Source organism: Helianthus annuus, chromosome 10 (genome assembly GCF_002127325.2).
Source record: "Helianthus annuus cultivar XRQ/B chromosome 10, HanXRQr2.0-SUNRISE, whole genome shotgun sequence".
In the NCBI taxonomy this organism is placed as follows: Eukaryota; Viridiplantae; Streptophyta; class Magnoliopsida; order Asterales; family Asteraceae; genus Helianthus; species Helianthus annuus.
In genome coordinates this window covers 170,408,627-170,427,324 of record NC_035442.2, presented here as the reverse complement: position 1 = coordinate 170,427,324, position 18,698 = coordinate 170,408,627, and the positions used below count along the sequence as shown (strand labels likewise).

Genomic DNA, 18,698 nt, shown 5'->3' with positions numbered 1-18,698 from the left:
TTGACAATCTATTATTATGAAGTAAGATTTTACCTCATATGTTTAACTTTTAAAGTTTCAAAAACCACTTTTAGTATGTTTCGTAAATAATATGTAAGGTCAAATATAGTTACGTAAATAATATTATAACAATAATAAATACATTTGAAGACTATGCATTTGAAATTTGGATTGCACTACAGTCAACTTTCAACCTGTCTGGCCCATATGTGTGGTACTCAACCAATGTGATTGTGCATATCAAAATATATTGTGTTTGTGTGTTTCAAAGGTTGGTGACAGTGTGGTGTTAAAGCCTTGGAGAATTCATTATAGTTTTTTAGTTTTTGTACATGTTAAGTGTTATAATAAAGAACGGACACAATATTAATAAAGTTCGAATAATCTGTTATAATAAATAAAAGTATTTTTTTTTGTGTCGTGGGTCATTCAGTGAGGCAAATTTCTGCCTCCGGTTCTTGCCCAAAGTTTCTGACCTTACTCGCAACCCTAATGACTACAACTTTCAATTCAAAACAATTATAAAACAAGTTTGTTCGCAACCCTAATGACTACAACTTTCAATTCAAAACAATTATAAAACAAGTTTCTGATATAGTTTGATTAATATAAAGTAAATTTTCCTACACGCGAAGTTCGCGGGTGATAACCTAGTTCTTTATATAAAAAGTGATTAAGTCAATATATATATATAAAAAAAAAAAGCAAAGTTATCAAATGAAACTAGGAGTGAGAAAGAACTAAAGATGGATAAAACACCATTTTGGTAAATATTGTTAATCCAACATCATTTTAATAAATATTTTTTCAACAACACCATTTTAGAAAAAAAAAAAAAAAAAAGTTAAATGTCATTTTAGTCCCTGCGGTTTGGGTCATTTTGCTAGTTTAGTCCAAAGGTTTCATTTTTAACCTGTGGGTCCAAAAAGGTTTCATTGTTGCCATTTTAGTCCACTGGGTTAACTCCACCCATTTTTTCTGTTAACGAGAAGACCAATTCGGTCATTTTATATGGCTAAATTGCCCTTTTAGTTAACAAAATTACATACAAAATTACCGAATTTGCCTTCTCGTTAACAGAAAAAAATGGATGAAATTAACCCAGTGGACTAAAATGGCAATTGAGAAACCTTTTTGGACCCACAGGTTAAAAATGAAACTTTTGGATTAAACTGACAAAATGGCCCAAACCACAGGGACTAAAATGGCATTTAACTCAAAAAAAAAAAAAAAAAAAAAAACCTCAGCTTTCCATGATCTAATATCAAACTTCAATTTCTGTCCGGATTATTTTTTATTTGATCACGGATAATTTGTTGATGCATATGTAAATATTGGGCGAGATCTACCATTAACCCGACCCAAAACCATAATAACTTCACTAAATCATTACACCCCATAAATCAACAATATCAAATGTCAGTATGGTTGTTCCTCTTGAGATCTACACAAGAACAATCACAAAAGACTTGATACATAAAATAGCAAACCACGTAACCATAAATACAGTAGGTGCAGCAGCATTAATTAGTAATTTAGAACATGTGATAACTTTATCATTGTAGGCCTCATTTCTTGCCGCTTTTCTTCAGACCGGTACCTCCCAAAGCTCCCTTTTGAGCTTTGGCTCTAAGCTCCTTGAGCGCCTGCTCATTTCACAATTCACAAACCTAAATCTAGGCACAAGATATAATAATAAACATGAAAAAAACAAAACAAATAATTTAAGTCGCACCTTTTCTTCTTCCTTCTTCTTTTGAATGTTGGCCTTATCTATCTGCACAAACAAGCAACAAGATGCATTAGGCACCGCATGTAAAATCTAGCTAGATATGCAAGTCTTAGTCCGTATGGGGTGTGTGTGTGTACAATTAGCTAAGTAGGTAATTGCGGTGGGATATTGGTAATTTTAATATCATGCTAAATTTATATATAACAATTTGACATTAACAATTCAGTATACTCTCCTACCATTAACAAATTAACCTTTTGCAACTTGCAAAACACTAACAATTGCAGCAAGTAGGAACTGACTAAGACTTAAAACACTAACATTTAACAGTAGCAACTAACAATTAAGACTTAAAACACTAATAGTAGCAATAAGAAGAAAGACGAATGATAAAACTAAGAAGAAAGGTGCTGATATCGGCGATATATAGGTCAAATATCGGTCAATATCGCCGATATTGTCGATACCGATATTCTCACCGATATCTCGGCAGGGGAATGATAAATATTAACTACATAGACAATAAGTATGTTCAAATGCAATAAAATCTGGTCTTATTTGCTGACTTAAGGCTATATGTTGTGGTTTAACTATAAAGTGTAACAACCCCCTACCACGTAGGCTATGGGCTTTAACTAACCTATCCTTTAAGACCACCCGTAGTGGGGCGGTATTTTTAAAAAAAAATTGGAAAAAAACGCCCCAAAACGCCCCACCCCCCACTACACTAGGCGTTATAAGGCTTTTTTTTTTTTGAAAAAAAATGGGGTTAGGCGTTTTAATTAAAACGCTGAAGGTGCATTGGGCTTGAGACTAGTAGTTTGACTGGCCAATCACATAATGACTAGTAGTTTCTTTTTTTTTTTTTAATTCTAAAATTTACACACACACACGATTGCATGGGCGTTATTGGAATAATGCCCCACCACCACTTTTGCAATAATGCCCCATGCTGACTGGGATGACACGTGTCGAATAATGCCCCATGGTGGGGGCATTATTTTGTTTTACCACTACACATGGTCTAACAAGCGCTTGTGGTTTAACTAATATATTAAATAAAAGAAGAAAATAAAAAAAAAGTAAATGTGTGTCTGCAGAAACACCCACAATTCTTCCTACAAACTTTTCCCAAAAAATCCATTCAATCCCACAAACATCTTTACATTTCCATATCATTTACTTTTACATTTATTTCTCATAACCTTTTTATTTATTTTAATAACTGTTATAGTGTCTAATATCTTAAAAATAAATATATAATATAATATTGCTAATAGCTTAACCATATTATTTTCTCCTTTTTTTGGAAAAAAAGAACCTGGAGTACCATAAACTTCAATAGTTATCTGGAGTAACTTCATACAGATAAACAACGTGTTCATCCAGAATCTCAATTCTTCCTCTGAATCAAAGCAGTTACAGATATTGTGTCGTGTTCTCCGGATCTTGGTTTTAAAATGCGTGTAGCGATCCGATGCGTTTTGATCCCAAAACCCTATGCGTGAAACGCAATGCGCGAAGTGCACGCATCACGTATGCGAGGTGTTCTTTATTTAAAAATACTAAAAAAAAGATTTATAGCTAATATTTTAACTTGTGAACCTTGAAACACTAAAATATACTATATTCTCATCATCTATAGTCAGATTTGTTCAATTAAAGATCTAATTTGTTCAAATACCGGTCAACTGCATAAGGCGCCACATTAGACCACATCATGTGATGCGCGCATTATGCGCTTCTGATGCGCGCATTTTAAAACTAAGTTCCGGATCAAAGCTCTACACGAGGATGCTATGTTTAATACATACAAATGTTTTTTTTAATTAATTTTCTGTTAAACGCATAAATAAAGTACAGTTGTAAACTTATTGAGTAAATAAAATCACAAAGTTCCCCAAAACTCTCTTAATTTACAAACACAAGAGCAAATTGTGAATAATTTTTTGGTAAGTTGAATGGTAACTACAGATTTACACTATACATTAGCCTTCTGTTATGAAATCTATTAAGTTCAGGTGTGAATATTCGTTTGACACGTTCGGCTCCTTGGCGCCGGAGGCAGTTCGGTTCTTGTCTAGAGTTCAGCGTGTTTTCGACCCCTCAGGGGCGAGGCTTTGTTTTTAGTAAATTAGGGTTTTCTATTCAGAAAGGGATGGCGACATGGGCGAAGGATAGTGGGGGCGGGAGGGGGGTGGAGAGTATGTAGTTTTCGTATAAAAATTTTTGGGTATATACGTTTTCAACCCCAGTTTTATAGAAATTTTTTGTCAAGCTTCGCCGCTGGATGGCGGCGCAGTTTGTTGCTCGTCTACCTTCTATCTTTATGTAATTTGCCCAAATTATTGGAATGAAATATATTTTAATTAAAAAAAAACTGAACTTAAAACACTATACCAAAATAAACGAATCATGTTACGCCAATTAAAGCACATATAATTAGTTAAATTACAAACAAAAGGAGAGTGAATCGATCAAGTTGAAGAACAATACCTCATCGTATTCTTTCTTTTCAGCCTTTGGTTGCTTCAATGGCTTCGCTTTTCCACCTGCACAACATGAGCAACTTGTTTAAAAAATCAGATTAAACAAGTTCGATTTTGATAAAATTTTGAGATTTCATGTAAAGGAAACTACGAGGAAGAACAATTGTGCGGCACCTTGCTTGGATGACATTATTGAAGTCTAGGGTTAGGGTTTGTTTGGATCCGTAGAGATGGACGAATCGGAAGAAATCGGGGCGCGTCAAACAAGCAAGCTAGTTGGAGGATTTTGGGAAAGTGGAGTCGGTCAAATTTATAAGGGGGTATATGGTCTATTTTTGAAACTTAAATTTAACATATTGGCACCTAACATTGGATCTTTCATGAAGCTATAGGGTGTGGTCATAATCAACGTGATCATCATGACCCTCCACATTAGCGTCTTATCATACATTTGTAATTCATTATTCAAAATTACTACCTTAAGGGTGTGCTCATGATCCAAACCACTATTCTCTTGTTTTAATTTATTTTTGTGAAAAGGAAAATGAAATATTAAAAAAGGAAAGGAGGCTCGTGATTGCCATTGTTTAATCTATGTCAACCATGATGGATGAGACAAGGGGATGGTGTAGCAATCCATTAATGGTCCTACGTGGCGATTAATAACCCAACACACGACCCTCATACCCTTTAGCCTAATGTGAGTGGAACCTCAGCTGTGTGGTTACAAGTGGTTGTAAGTTGAGAAAAAAAAAAAGAAAAAGAAAGTTGTAAGTTGAGAAAAAAAGAATGAAAAAGAAAGTTGCTATTTATCTGTAAATAAAAATAATATTATTTAAAGTAGTTTTGAGTGAAAAAGAGAGAAAAGATAATGATAAAAATATAAAAAAAATGTTATTTAATGGAAAAGAGAAGAGAAATCTAGTGATTTTTAGTATAATTCTAGAAATAAAGATGGAGAATTATAAGTTATAGTGATAGTGTAATGGAGGGTTCAAATTATGTAGGTATATGTATTGATGGTTAATAGAGATGGGTTAGTTGTAAAAAAAATACTAAAATGTTTTAAAGATCGACGTCTCTTTTTGTTTGTGCTTAAACATAAGTTTTTGTTTACTTTGGTATATTTTTAATGAGTGATTCAAACAATTTTAATTAAAAGTTAAACCTATAAGTAACTTCATTTCTCATATTTAACTAGTTTCGAATTAGGGCCACTCATCTAGTGGGTTCATGATACGGCGAAACCAATGACTTATGACATGTTTCAATAGTCAATAACCGTGAAGGAACGACCACATATCAACACAATCAAGAGCATAGCGCAAGGCCTCAATAGACAACCCGTGACATTAGGCTTAAGATGATCTTGTTGAGACTTGAGAACCCAAACTTCAATGTTGCCCCACACAAAGGGTACACCATGTATGATGGATCATGATTCGGCTAACATTATTATTTTTCAACGTATACTTATTCATTCGTAAAAAAAATATCTGCTTAGTATGTTTTCAAGTGAAAGCAAAGATTGAAGGTCTAAGTCCAAGTTCAGTTGTTATACCTTTGTCTGTTGTTGTTTATGAGTTTTAAGTTTGCTTATGTCATGCTTTTGATACTATGAAAGTTATTCGTAGCAAAATGTTGTATTTGTAAAACCATGTTATTTTGATTTGAAAAGTATTCTAATATTACTTGATTTAGTATATTTTAATTTAAAGGGTAAATTACACTTTTCGTCCTTTATGTTTGTATCGGATTGCAATGGATACCCTTTAACTTCAATAATTACAGTGACAGTCCTTTCTTTGTTAAAAACATTACACCCTTGGTCCTTTAACACTAACCCAGTTAAAATTTCAGTTAACTCTAATCATGTAACTTGCACATGAGGGTAAATCGGTAATTTTACTGGTTTATTTAAACCAGTAAAACAATTAACTATTAAAGTTATTTTACAGGTAAGGCAAGATGAATTTCGATCATGTGATTGATCTAAACTGTATTGTTCATTCACCATCTATGGCTCAAAAGGGGTTTCTGTTTAGTATTTAGCATATGGTCGTGCTTTGTGAAAATTGGAATACTCATCATTTTGTTGTTCAGATATAACAAATTAATCACTCAACATTATACCAACTAAATTTCCTCAATAGCTCAGATCTAAACATTACATCACCCACCACCCGTTACATCGTTTTCTGCCGTCTTCACCAGCCCGTTCTTCGCTCCGATGATTTTCTGCACCTGTTTTGCAATCGATGACACGACAAGTTAAGTTTCAATTAATTTGTTGCAAACAAGTTCAAACTCCTTAATAATCTCCTTAATCAGATCTGTTCGTTTGCTCTTGATTATGGATCAGATCTAGAGGTAGAGGATGCAATCGAGAGATACTAGGGATAGATTGAACCTGAAATCAGATCTAGGGTTTTCAACGACCGCCGACCATCAAATCCTATCACGTGCTTAACTCGGATCTAGAGGTAGAGGATGAGATCGATTCGATGGATTGGCACTCAAATCCCGTCGCCGACCACCCAATCCCGTCGCCAGCGTCGTTTCTGACGGCGGTGGTGAAGAGGTTGATTTTCTTATGGTGGTTGTTTGGGGTCGGTGGTAGTGTGACGAAAATGGTGGTTAGTGGTAATGGTTGTAATGGTGGTGGAGGTCAGAGAGGGAAAGAGAGCAAGGTTAATTGGTTAAAGAGAGGAGGAGATGGGAGAGATGAGGATTATAAGGGGGAGAAGAAATAGGGGTGAAAAGACATAATTGCCCTCACATGAGGATTATAAGGGGGAGAAGAAATAGGGGTGTTCAAGATCGGATAATCCGGTTTTCGGATATCCGAAAATCGGATATCCGAAATTTCGGATAGTGAAATATTGACATCCGAACCCGAATCCGAAATTTCGGATATCCGATTTTCGGATATCCGAAATTTCGGATTCGGGTTCGGATATCTAATCGGATATCCGAATTTCCAATATTTTATTTAATTTTTATTTTTTTTTTATTATTTTTTAATATTTGGAACCAGATTTTTCGGATAGTTTCGGATATCCGAATATAAATTTCGGATATTTTTCGGACATTTCGGATATTTTTTCGGATACTTCGGATATTTCGGATATTTTTTCGGATATTTCGGATATTTTTCGGATACTTCGGATATTTTTCGGATACTTCGGATATTTTCGGATATTCGGATATCCGAAAAAATAAAAATTAACTTTTCGGATATTTTCGGATAATCCGATTATCCGAAAATTCTCAAAATCACTATCCGAATCCGAATCCGAATTTTCGGATTATCCGATTTTCGGATATCCGAAAATTCGGATATCCGAAAATTCAGATATTTCGGATACGGGTTTTCGGATATTTCGGATTCGGTTTCGGATTCGGATTTTTTTGAACACCCCTAGGTGCATGTGACCTCACTTAACGTTTAAATTTAACCAGATTAGTGTTAAAGGACCAATGGTGTAATGTTTTTAACAAAGAAAGGACTGTCACTGTAATTATTAAAGTTAAAGGGTATCCATTGCAATCCAATACAAACATAAAGGACGAAAAGTGTAATTTATCCTAATTTAAATGTCTCCTATATGAATACATGAAAAAGTGGATGTTATAAAGCAGAGAAAAACATCGAGAAGGCTTTGAAAAGAGATCTAGATGGGAAGAAGCATCAAGTTAACCTAGAGATTAGCTTTTGGTTTGTGTCTCGTCCAAATAAGGTTGATCTTTTTCTGAACTCAACGAACAGTTACGTCGATCCTGCAAAACAATCAAAACACCGTGAAACTCGTTACAAGGAGGAGAATAAGGGGTTCTCCTTGTAACCACCCTCTGGCGTAAGAATAAGAACTTCTTTTAAGGATAAAAGTGTGTGTATTAAGTGAGAGAGCAAGAGTGTGATCCTTAAACCTGGAGGAGAAGTTCTCTATTTATAGCCAAGATGAATTGTGAAAGAGATGAGCTGATTGGCCTTGGGTCTGAGATCGACAACAAGGAATATCCATTTTGCCTCCTCTGTCACGACCGTTAGTGATTCCAGGCGAGAGGGTAGTTGCCACATGCTGAATGGATTTACGTGTCCTGATGGTTGTCCTTATTGTCTGGTCTGTCATCAGTAGTTAAGTGGAGATCATGGAGCAGTGGTCGGCGCAAGCTGATTGGTGCCACGTATATGTCCTTGTGTACTTCTTGTCTCCTGCACGATTGCTCAGCGTGCAGCACAATAGAATACAGCCTGTTGAGCGCCTATTAGTCCACTGCTCTACCACTCGCATTTTCTATGCCGTCTGACGTTTACCATGCGCTTCTTGTCCCCACGCGACCTGGGATTTAGGACCATACACCTTCAAGATGGGATTGGAAATATGTGTGTAGGGAGTAAACAAACAATATGAATTGTCGTGGAATATTATGATCCTAGCATGATATCTTATCATAACTCCTTTTTATGTTAGTAAGATAATACATCTAGTCAGATTCGTTTCAGAGCCAATAATATATTAAGAATCACGAGAGCTACATAATGTAGTCGTACATAATACATAAAATACACTCAAAAGTAGTGAGATAGAGAGTCAGTCACATAGAAAGTTATTAATCCTACATACATGTGTGTTTATATCTATACTATATTATAATGCATGAGAGATTGGGTAGTTTAAGATACCCAAAAAATAAGAACTCCCCCCCCCCTTTATTTATAGAAAGACCCCTATAATGAGGGTAGTTTGGTCTTTTAAACACTATTTATTTTTTAGCCCCTAAACTTGTTACGCTTCAATCCCTGAGCTTTTAACAAAATTATAGATAATTAGTTACAATTCACCCCTCCACAAACAAACTTATAATTTTTTACGTATTCTTGACATATCTTATAAACTATACTGTTTAAAAAAATCCAAAGATAGCATGACGACCTACACATTTTTGTTGACGTCTCGGTAGTTGTCTTGTTCAATATCGACGCATGGATTAAAAAGTATAAGTCGATAATGCTTTAATGTACAAGTAATTAATACTTGTGATCTAATGCGTCTAATCTACAAAGATGGGCTTCATCTATGCAAACAAAAACAAAAAAAAAATTAAAAGTACCGTAACATAAAATGAAGATATCATGTGTCACATTTAGTTTTATTAAAACTGTCTAATATCTATACTTATATATCTATTATATATAATAAATGAAAGTGATTTGGGCCACGTGTCAGTAGATGAGGGGATCGTTTTTCCCCTTTTCCCGCCCAACAGTACCACTGCCCTCTTTTATTTATCTCCTCCCCCATTTACTCATTTAGGGCTTCCCATTTTCTCTCTCCCCCTGCTATGCTCTATTCCGATCGATGTTCAGATCAATGCTCCGAATCAAGGTTAGATTATCAATAACTTCCGTTCTATAAGTGTCAATCTTTGTTTTCATTGTTCACTCATTCGATCTTCATGCGTCTTTACTTATTGTTGTGCTTTGGCTAGGGTTCCGCTGGTAACTTGATGACGGAGAAGATCGGAGGTTGTCGGCTCTGCGTCCTGCAGTTCTCTTGGTTATGCTGTAATGGATTTGAGGTTTAGGGTTAGTTATAAATATATTTTTTCATTTTTCCATCTTGAGTTTTAGGTTAGGGTTTGTTTTATTTTTGGGCTTCTATATGATTTTCAGGTCGATTGTTTGGTGACTTGCTATTGTTGTTTGCTGTTGTTTGTTAATTAGGCTGCTGACATCACCGACCGACTTCAACGACTTCGAAAGGTTGTAGGACTATGAGGACCAACTAAAAGATTTGGACGACAAATATCAGTTGAAGTATCTTATGGCTGACAAATAGTTTATTTAAGAAAGGCAATTTGGCTATTCTAATAGTTCTGATTTCATCCCTGTTGAAATAAGGTAAATATGGTCATTCTAATACGGCAAGTATCTTATGGTTGGATGGTTGAATTAATTTTATTTTGGGTATTTTTGGATGATTTCAACCCATTCTTTAAATAGTTCGTGATTGAAGATGCAGTTGAACGTATCTTTTGAGTGAAATAATTGTTGATTTATCAGAAGATGCAGTTGAAGGTATCTTAAATAAGGTAATAATGCATTACATTCCTGTTGAAAAACAGAGTCGATAAATTTAGGGAAAATGAGGTTGAAAGATGATAAGCCAACAGTGGACGATATCATTCTACAGGTTCGATAAATTCAGGTGTATTCTCAAATAGTGCTTCCTAGATGCTTCCAAACAAGCAACACTTTGGACATTTGTCGGCCTTCAAACATCTATTATCTATTATCTATTATCTATTATATATAGTAAATGAAAGTTGATTGATCCACTTTGGGCCATGTAGAGCAATCAACATTCATTTATTATCTATAATAGATAATAGATAATAGATAATAGATGTTTGAAGACCGACAAATGTCCAAAGTGTTGCTTCTTTGGAAGCATCTAGGAAGTATTATTTGAGAATACCCCTGAATTTATCGAAGCTATAGAATGAGATCGTCCACTGTTGGCTTATCATCTTTCAACCTCATTTTCCCTAAATTTATCGACTCTGTTTTTGAACAGGGATGTACTGCAATCATTCCTCTCAGTTAAATAGACCGACACTTGCTTCCTCTCAAAGGGTTATGGAGTTGTTATAACAGCTGATCATGCTAAGGACTGTTAAAACTAACCACTGCTCCTTATAAAGACTGATGGACTTAAAGACTGAGGAGGCCTATCCACTGTTGAAGACAAAGCCCTATCAAAGACAAGCACTTTTTACCTAGAGCTTGATTAACCAAAAGTCAAACATATGTTGGCGAATAGTGAAACAGATGTTGACCTTAAGCAGATGTTTGGTTTCAGGCCAAATATCTCTTTATGGGCAAACATCTGTTTAACTTCAAAGATTTGTTTAAGGCCAAACATATCTTTATTGCCAAACATCTGTTTATGGCCAAACATCTGTTTAAATCCAAACAACTGATATAGAATGCCAAACATCTGTTTAAGCCCCAACATCTATTTAAGTCTAACAGATGTTTAAACATCTGTTCAAAATACCGTTCAATCCAACATGGGTTTCCATCCAACTGTTGACTAAAAGTCAAACAGATTTTCAAACCACTGATTGAGTTATTCAAATTTCTGTTGAATACTAAATGAGATGTTGACCAAAACTCAAACTGGTGTTGACCAAAAGTCAAACAGATGTTAACAAAAAACTAAATGGGATGATCCGACCCGGTTACATGGGATATTTTTAAACCTTCTAACTTTTTAAAGATGTCATATCACTGAGGTATTTATATGTAATAGTATTTATCACATCACCTCATTGGTTTGATCTGTATTATAGATACAACAGTGGTTTGATCTTTATACTACTAAATAAAAATGAAGTATACTTGGATGATTATTAAGCTCCTCATTTTGATTGTTTGGGTATAGTATTCTTGAAATTGATCTTTTTTTTGCAAACAGATGTTTATGGGCAAACTTCTTTTTAAGGTCAAACATTTGTTTAGCGCAAACATCTGTTTATGTCCAAACATCTGTTTAAGGTCAAATATCTGTTTAACTCCAAAAACTGATATAGAAGGTCAAATATCTGTTTAAGGTCAAACATCTTTAAAATAGTTAAAAATGATAGTTTTCATTAATCCTTAAAAGTCTGTTACAACCACTGTTTTGGTTCAAACATCTGATTGTTAAATGTTATCCACTGCTGAAAGACAACCTCTGTTTCTTCATTCTTTATGTTGACCACTGACTGACCAAACATCAGTGTTTCAATCACTGTTGGCTATCCACTGATAGTTAAAAAATAGTCATTGCTCACATTTTTATTGTTGACATCCACTGATATTGACCATCATTGGTTTTCCTAAAAACATCCACTCCTCACATGTTTATTGTTGATGTGGTTAATTAATTATAGGATGAAATTATGAAATGAAAACTAGAATTACAATGAAATTACCATTTAACCTAATCGTTACATTCCAATGAGATAAAAGTTCCTCCAATATTGTTTTGGTGATAAAAATTAAAGTTAAAATAAAAAATAAAAATAACTGTTGATGACATTTTGTTGCATATCAAATCAGTAATTAACGTTAATTTCTTGAGCTTTGGACATTGAAAATATGCAAAATGGGAATTTTCAAATTTACGGTTATTTTCTCTTAATTAAAGTTAAAATAAAAATTAGAAATGTCATGATGACAATTGCTTTTAAATCAAATCAGTAATTACTGACAATATCCATAACTTTTGAAATTCAAAATATGCAAAATGGTAATTTAAAATTGACATTCTCTCTCTTTTTTTTTCCTACAACCGCAACATAGATTCATAAGATTAAAATTTATTCATTTATTCATGACCTTAAAAGTCTAATTATTACATAACATACTGAACAACTAAACTTTTAAATCTAACAATAACCGTAAGAATTAAGAAATGCCAGCTTCAACTCCATCGATTGCTGAACCTCTTGATGTATGTTCTTCAGCATCGCCATGAACTCCACGTCTCTATCACCGCACTCTATATTGCTGACAACACAAAGCTCACGAAACGAAGTTGAAGGCATTCGCATAAGATTTCTGGAAACCTGCTCTCTCGTGAACAGGCCAACTTGCAATCCATCAAAACATCTCTTCAGCTCTTGAAGAGTAGCCCTATCTTCATACACCTGTTCGTCTATATGCTTGACAAAACGTTGCTTTAAATCATCTGATTTTACAGTAGTGAATGACGCCATATCAATAAACTATATTACTCGACTTTCCTGAAAGTATGATATCTTCGTAGGAAATCGTGATGAAAAACAGGTGAAGTGGTCATGAGTTTATATAATTAATCAATCAAAACGTGTAGATTTAATATAAACATATTAATGTATATTTCAAAGCAGCAGTCTTTTAATGCAAAAACCTTTTCAAACCCCAACTTTTAGTGAAATTTCTTTTCGAGTTGTCCCATCTAAGATAAAACACATGATTAAATCATATGGTCAAATTGTTAAGGGTCTTGATGATTTAAGATGCTAATTGTGTGCCGTTTATTAGCTAATTATTTGTAATTTATGTGAACAGTGTTTATATGTTAACAGATGTTGACCAAAAGTCAAACATATGTTGGCGAATAGTGAAACAGATGTTGATCTTAAGCAGATGTTTGGTTTCAGGCCAAATATCTCTTTATGGGCAAACATCTATTTAACTTCAAAGATTTGTTTAAGGCCAAACATATCTTTATTGCCAAACATCTGTTTATGGCCAAACATCTGTTTAAATCCAAACAACTGATATAGAATGCCAAACATCTGTTTAAGCCCCAACATCTATTTAAGTCTAACAGATGTTTAAACATCTGTTCAAAATACCGTTCAATCCAACATGGGTTTCCATCCAACTGTTGACTAAAAGTCAAACAGATTTTCAAACCACTGATTGAGTTATTCAAATTTCTGTTGAATACTAAATGAGATGTTGACCAAAACTCAACTGGTGTTGACCAAAAGTCAAACAGATGTTAACGAAAAACTAAATGGGATGATCCGACCCGGTTACATGGGATATTTTTAAACCTTCTAACTTTTTAAAGATTCTCACAAAATCTCGGTTCGTTTCTCTCTCCACGTTTCTTTCCACACTTTCTCCAAGAAACTCTGTCATCTTCTTCGATTTCTTCCGATCTTCATCAATATCATCTTATATAATAATAAAGGTATTGTTAAATAATCTGATTTGTTTTGTATTTTTTCATGTTTATTCTTTTAGTTTTGAATTCCATAGCCGATTATGATTCTTGCTAGATTAATGAAGAAGTTGTAATAGACGGTGGTGTATTTATGTATCTCCCTGTTTTTTTTCAATCCATTGTTGGTTATGATTGCGTTTATTGTTGCGGCTTATACTGGAATAACTTCAGATAGTCCTAATTTTTTTTGTATATCCGATTACTATGTAGTTATTATGCATGTTATGATACACATATATGATTCTATAAAAAGTGATCTGCATTTCGTGTATCTACCATTTGTCTTATTCATTGTTGATTTTATTGGATTTCACTTTGCTCATGTATTTATCTTATTCTGATTTATGATATAAAATTTCGATCTTTACTGTCGTATTCTCATTTGTATTTGTAAAGTTATTTATAAAGTTGTTGATGTGATTCTAATGTATGATATAAATTTTCAATCTTTACTAATGTATTGTCACGTTTATTTATACAGTTGTTTATAAAGTTGTTCATGTAACGATGTTATTCTGAAGTATAATATAAATTTCCGATTTTAATTGATGTATTCTCATGTGTATTTGAAAAGTTGAACTTATTTTGATTAGTACTTGGTATACTGTTTTTAAGTTTTTGTTTGGAATAAACACAAGTCACTATCCTGTTTTTCTATACAATTTATTCAGCTGATGATCCTCAATGTCTATTTGTGATACTTAATCGTAAAAGTAGGTTTTAAGTTTTAATTATATGATTTGCTGTAAAAAATATATATATTTCGATATGATAAGAAATTACATGTATTCTCACCTTTTTGATGTTATCTATTGTTATTTTGATATATATTAGTTGTATCATCTTTTATTTACATGTATTGCATACCTTAATGGATTGTATTCATTTGTTTCTTAATGTTATTGATTTTGATTCTATATGACTGATACTGTTACAGTTTTACGTGAGAATGATTTATGGATTTCCGTGTTACCTTGAAGACAGTAAAAGGAAATATTTGGTTAGTAATTTTATCCGATCTTAGTTTAACACTTAATTTTAATTTTTCCGTATCATATTTAGCAATAAAAGTGTTTCTTTTATTTATGCTTAGATTTTGCCAAAACAGTATCAAAATTGGATTCAACAGTTTAATTATCCAACTGGAAATACAAACATCCGGACCACAACTGGAAATGTTTTTAAAGTCAAGATCTATCCTCTAAGTAATGGCAGATATTATTTCTATAATGGTTGGTGTCAGTTGGTAGACAGTTTGAAAATACCTTCAGATTCATGGTTGATATTTCATTATGAAGAAGCATTAGAAAGTTTCAAAATATTGTATTTTTATCAAGACATTGCTCTTGCTCCTTGTGAAGAATTTTACTACAAGCCATCTGGTAACGAAGATTATGTGGTATGTAACTTCGAATATTATTCATCATGTAATTTTTTTGGAGATACAGTTGTTTAATTGTTGTTTTTTATTTGTTTACTTAATTTTCTGATATATTTTTACTAATGTACTATATAATGTGTTTTATTCTGATTGTAGGGTATTAATCGTTCTTTTGTTCATCACAAGATGTTAAACACTATTCCTTCATATCCGTTCTTATTAAAGGATCTGAAAACCAGAACTGGTCTGTAGGGATGGAAGATATCAACAATGAACTTTACATAATTACCGGATGGAAGGAGATAAAGAATGAGTTGTTATTAACTGCTGATCATCTCATTGTCTTTGAGATGATAGATCTTCAGACTTTTCATATCACGGTTTTCAATTGTGCTACCTGTGATTTAGTGCTTCCACCGGAGGTTTGTGCTGTTGTTAAAGAAACAGTGATAGAAGAGATTGTCTTGAGTTCAGATACTGAAGTTGTACAGGACATCGTTAATGTCAATGAAGGTGGTACGGTTGTTGTAAATAAAGATAATCAGATCGTACCTATTTATTTCCGTGTGGATGGTCATTTTGTAAGTTTGTGATGATGAGTTTACTAATATATAATACTTTAGTCAGATTTTAAAGATGTGTTAATTATTTGTTTATTGAATTGTTCGTTGTTTGTTACAGCGCCTTTTTAAAAACAGGATGAAGATCTTGGACTGAATCGTAAGAGGGTTTGAAGATTGTGGACGTGACAGGTGATGTTTGGAATGTTCAAGCTGTTATAGGTTCATCTCGAGGTCAACCAAGATATTATCTGCAAGGAATGAGAAAGTTTGTGAGAGATAAAGGCATGGCTCCAGGTCAAGCGTTTACACTTAACTTTGTGAAAGGTAAAAAGCTTTGTATGTTCGGATGAATGTTCATGGGTTGAAGAAGGCAAATGCAGAAGGAAAACATTGAACCAAGTCTTTGGGTTGTAATTCTTTGCTTTTCGAAGCTGATACTAGACTTGTTTGTTTAGTTTTGAAGTTGTGATTCTAAAACTATATATGTACATGTAAATTATTAGGTCCATGTCTAACGGAATCAATGCGGAGACGTAAGCTAAAGACAATATACTCGGTTTGACTTTTGGTCAACATCTGATTGACTTTTGGTCAACATCTCATTTAGTATTCAACAGACGTTTGAATAACTCAAACAGTGGTTTTAACATCTGTTTGACTTTAGGTCAACAGTTCATGGAAACCCATGTTAGGTTGAACAGTGTTTTGAAGAGGAAAACAGTTCTAAAATATAAGAAGACAATGGATCTGGTTGAACATCTGTTTCACTTTTGGTGAACAACTGTTTGACTTTTGGTCAACATTTGTTTGCTCGATCAGATTGGGTGTTAAAGTATAGTTCTTTAAGTCATTGTTTTGTTTTCTTGAATTCTATGTAATTTTGTTAAGAAGTACAAGAACAAACATTTTTACAAAATCCCAAATCACCCGATCATGTAAGTGCATTGAAGTAAAATTGGAAATGATGTTATTCATGTGGTCCTGTTGTGCTTTTGTTTGACCTCTAATATGGGTTTATGATCTAATCCGGTGATATGAAGACATTGTTGTTGAATCTAATGAGATGCTTGATGTAATGAGGTCGTATTAATAACAAGTAATAATTGATATAACTAAGTTTCCCGAGCCCGGGAAGCAATCCCGGGTAAAAACCTAGTACCTTATAAAAACTTAAAACTAACCACAACAAATTTCCGAAATAAAGGTGTAGCAAATTTAAAATTAAACCCTAATGCACTTCCATAGTTACTACTATAAATACATATCAAGACACCCTTATATCTATTGCTAAACAAAGTTAAAAAATGGATCCAGTTCTGAATTCAGTTGTTGCGAAAAACCAAGCATGCGAGATTGAAAATTCTAAGGCCTGTTTTGTTATATCGCAATAGTGAATAATTGTTTTCTTTTATTTACTTTTATGTGAATGTTAACTTATTTGATTTTTCAGATTCAGTTGCATGATGAACATGCCAATTTAAACAACCCAATTGTCAAACAAGCTTCTAAGGTATTAATTTTGCTGGTTTTTAAGTATTATTTTTGCGTATATTGTCATGGCCCCCGACCCGGTTTGACCCGTTTCAGGAGCCGCGGAACAGAAATCCCGTGATATTTATTTATGTGATTTTAGCAGCGGAATTTTAACATTAGGATCGTTATAAAGCTAAAAACTTTTCCTGATTATTTTATTTCACAACTCGGGATAAAACCCCGATAATTTACAATAATAAGATTTTTCTGATAAATCTTTATTTTAAAACATATTTCTTTATTTTATACTGAGCCACTATCTTAAGCTTGAAATGCTCCCTGGCACTTTTCCTGAATTACAGTAGATCACCTGAAACATGTTTGAAAAAGGTTTTGTCAGCGGGGAAATACTGAGTGAATCATTCAGTTTACTGAAAACGACACATTTGTTATAATTCACAGTATTAAGAGTTTTTACATATGTTTATTATCTACCAACTACCCACAGTATTTGTCACTCGACCGGATCTGTGACTGTGGTCATATCACCATTGGCTGCCCCAATGAATGACGTATATCACTTAATTTTAGGTTCGCCCACCTAATGTGATTAAAACTGTAGTAATGTGCACAATACCCCACATACTGGCTGTAATTTGGTGATTACATAAACTTAATCACTGTAATTATAACTTTGAAAATAATTTGGAGTATTGTAAAACAGTTGATAAAAAGAGAATGACTCACATTGCAGATTTAACACGGACAGAATATGATTTAGCCTGGTTAACCTAATTTCAATAATAATGCACATAAAACTGGGTTAGTGATCAATACAGCAGTCACGATAACTCACGAAATCAAATTCTCACAATGAACGACAAAGTGCAATACTTAAACATTCATCGATTTAACGACGAATGACAAAGTATAACCAAATGTGGGCGGCACTTAAACATTCTTTGGATATATTGATCTCGGAAAATGAATCGTAATAGCGATCGAGTAATTACCCTGTTTTGCGGCAGCAATTCGAAAGCAGTGTGTGTTTAGTTGTTGTATAACGACTGTAACTCAACGTACAGACAGCACTTTTACGTCGTTTTCATTTCCAAATTCAAGTCCCAAGGTCGGCTATTTATAGCCAGAAAATAGCCTCGCTTACGGACCGTAAACCATAACCCTTACGGTCCGTAAGGGTTCGGTCTAATTTGTAGAGTAGCCTAGTCAGTGGTATAGGCTTGATGAATCAACTATTTCGAAAATTCTCAGCTTAGACAACGCAATTTA

The 18,698-nt window shown here is 33.7% G+C and overlaps 2 long non-coding RNA genes across 2 annotated transcripts; both read right to left on the bottom strand.

The window, feature by feature from the left end:
* Positions 1-1,351: 1,351 nt before the first annotated feature.
* Positions 1,352-4,553, bottom strand: LOC110895467. The gene is made up of 4 exons (XR_002567156.2): positions 4,396-4,553; positions 4,229-4,284; positions 1,736-1,777; positions 1,352-1,646 (listed from the first exon to the last, which is right to left on the bottom strand). It is a non-coding gene; the product is annotated as an uncharacterized LOC110895467 (long non-coding RNA).
* A 1,655-nt stretch (positions 4,554-6,208) lies between these two features.
* Positions 6,209-6,942, bottom strand: LOC110895466. The gene is made up of 2 exons (XR_002567155.2): positions 6,632-6,942; positions 6,209-6,465 (listed from the first exon to the last, which is right to left on the bottom strand). It is a non-coding gene; the product is annotated as an uncharacterized LOC110895466 (long non-coding RNA).
* Between the last annotated feature and the right edge of the window lie 11,756 nt (positions 6,943-18,698).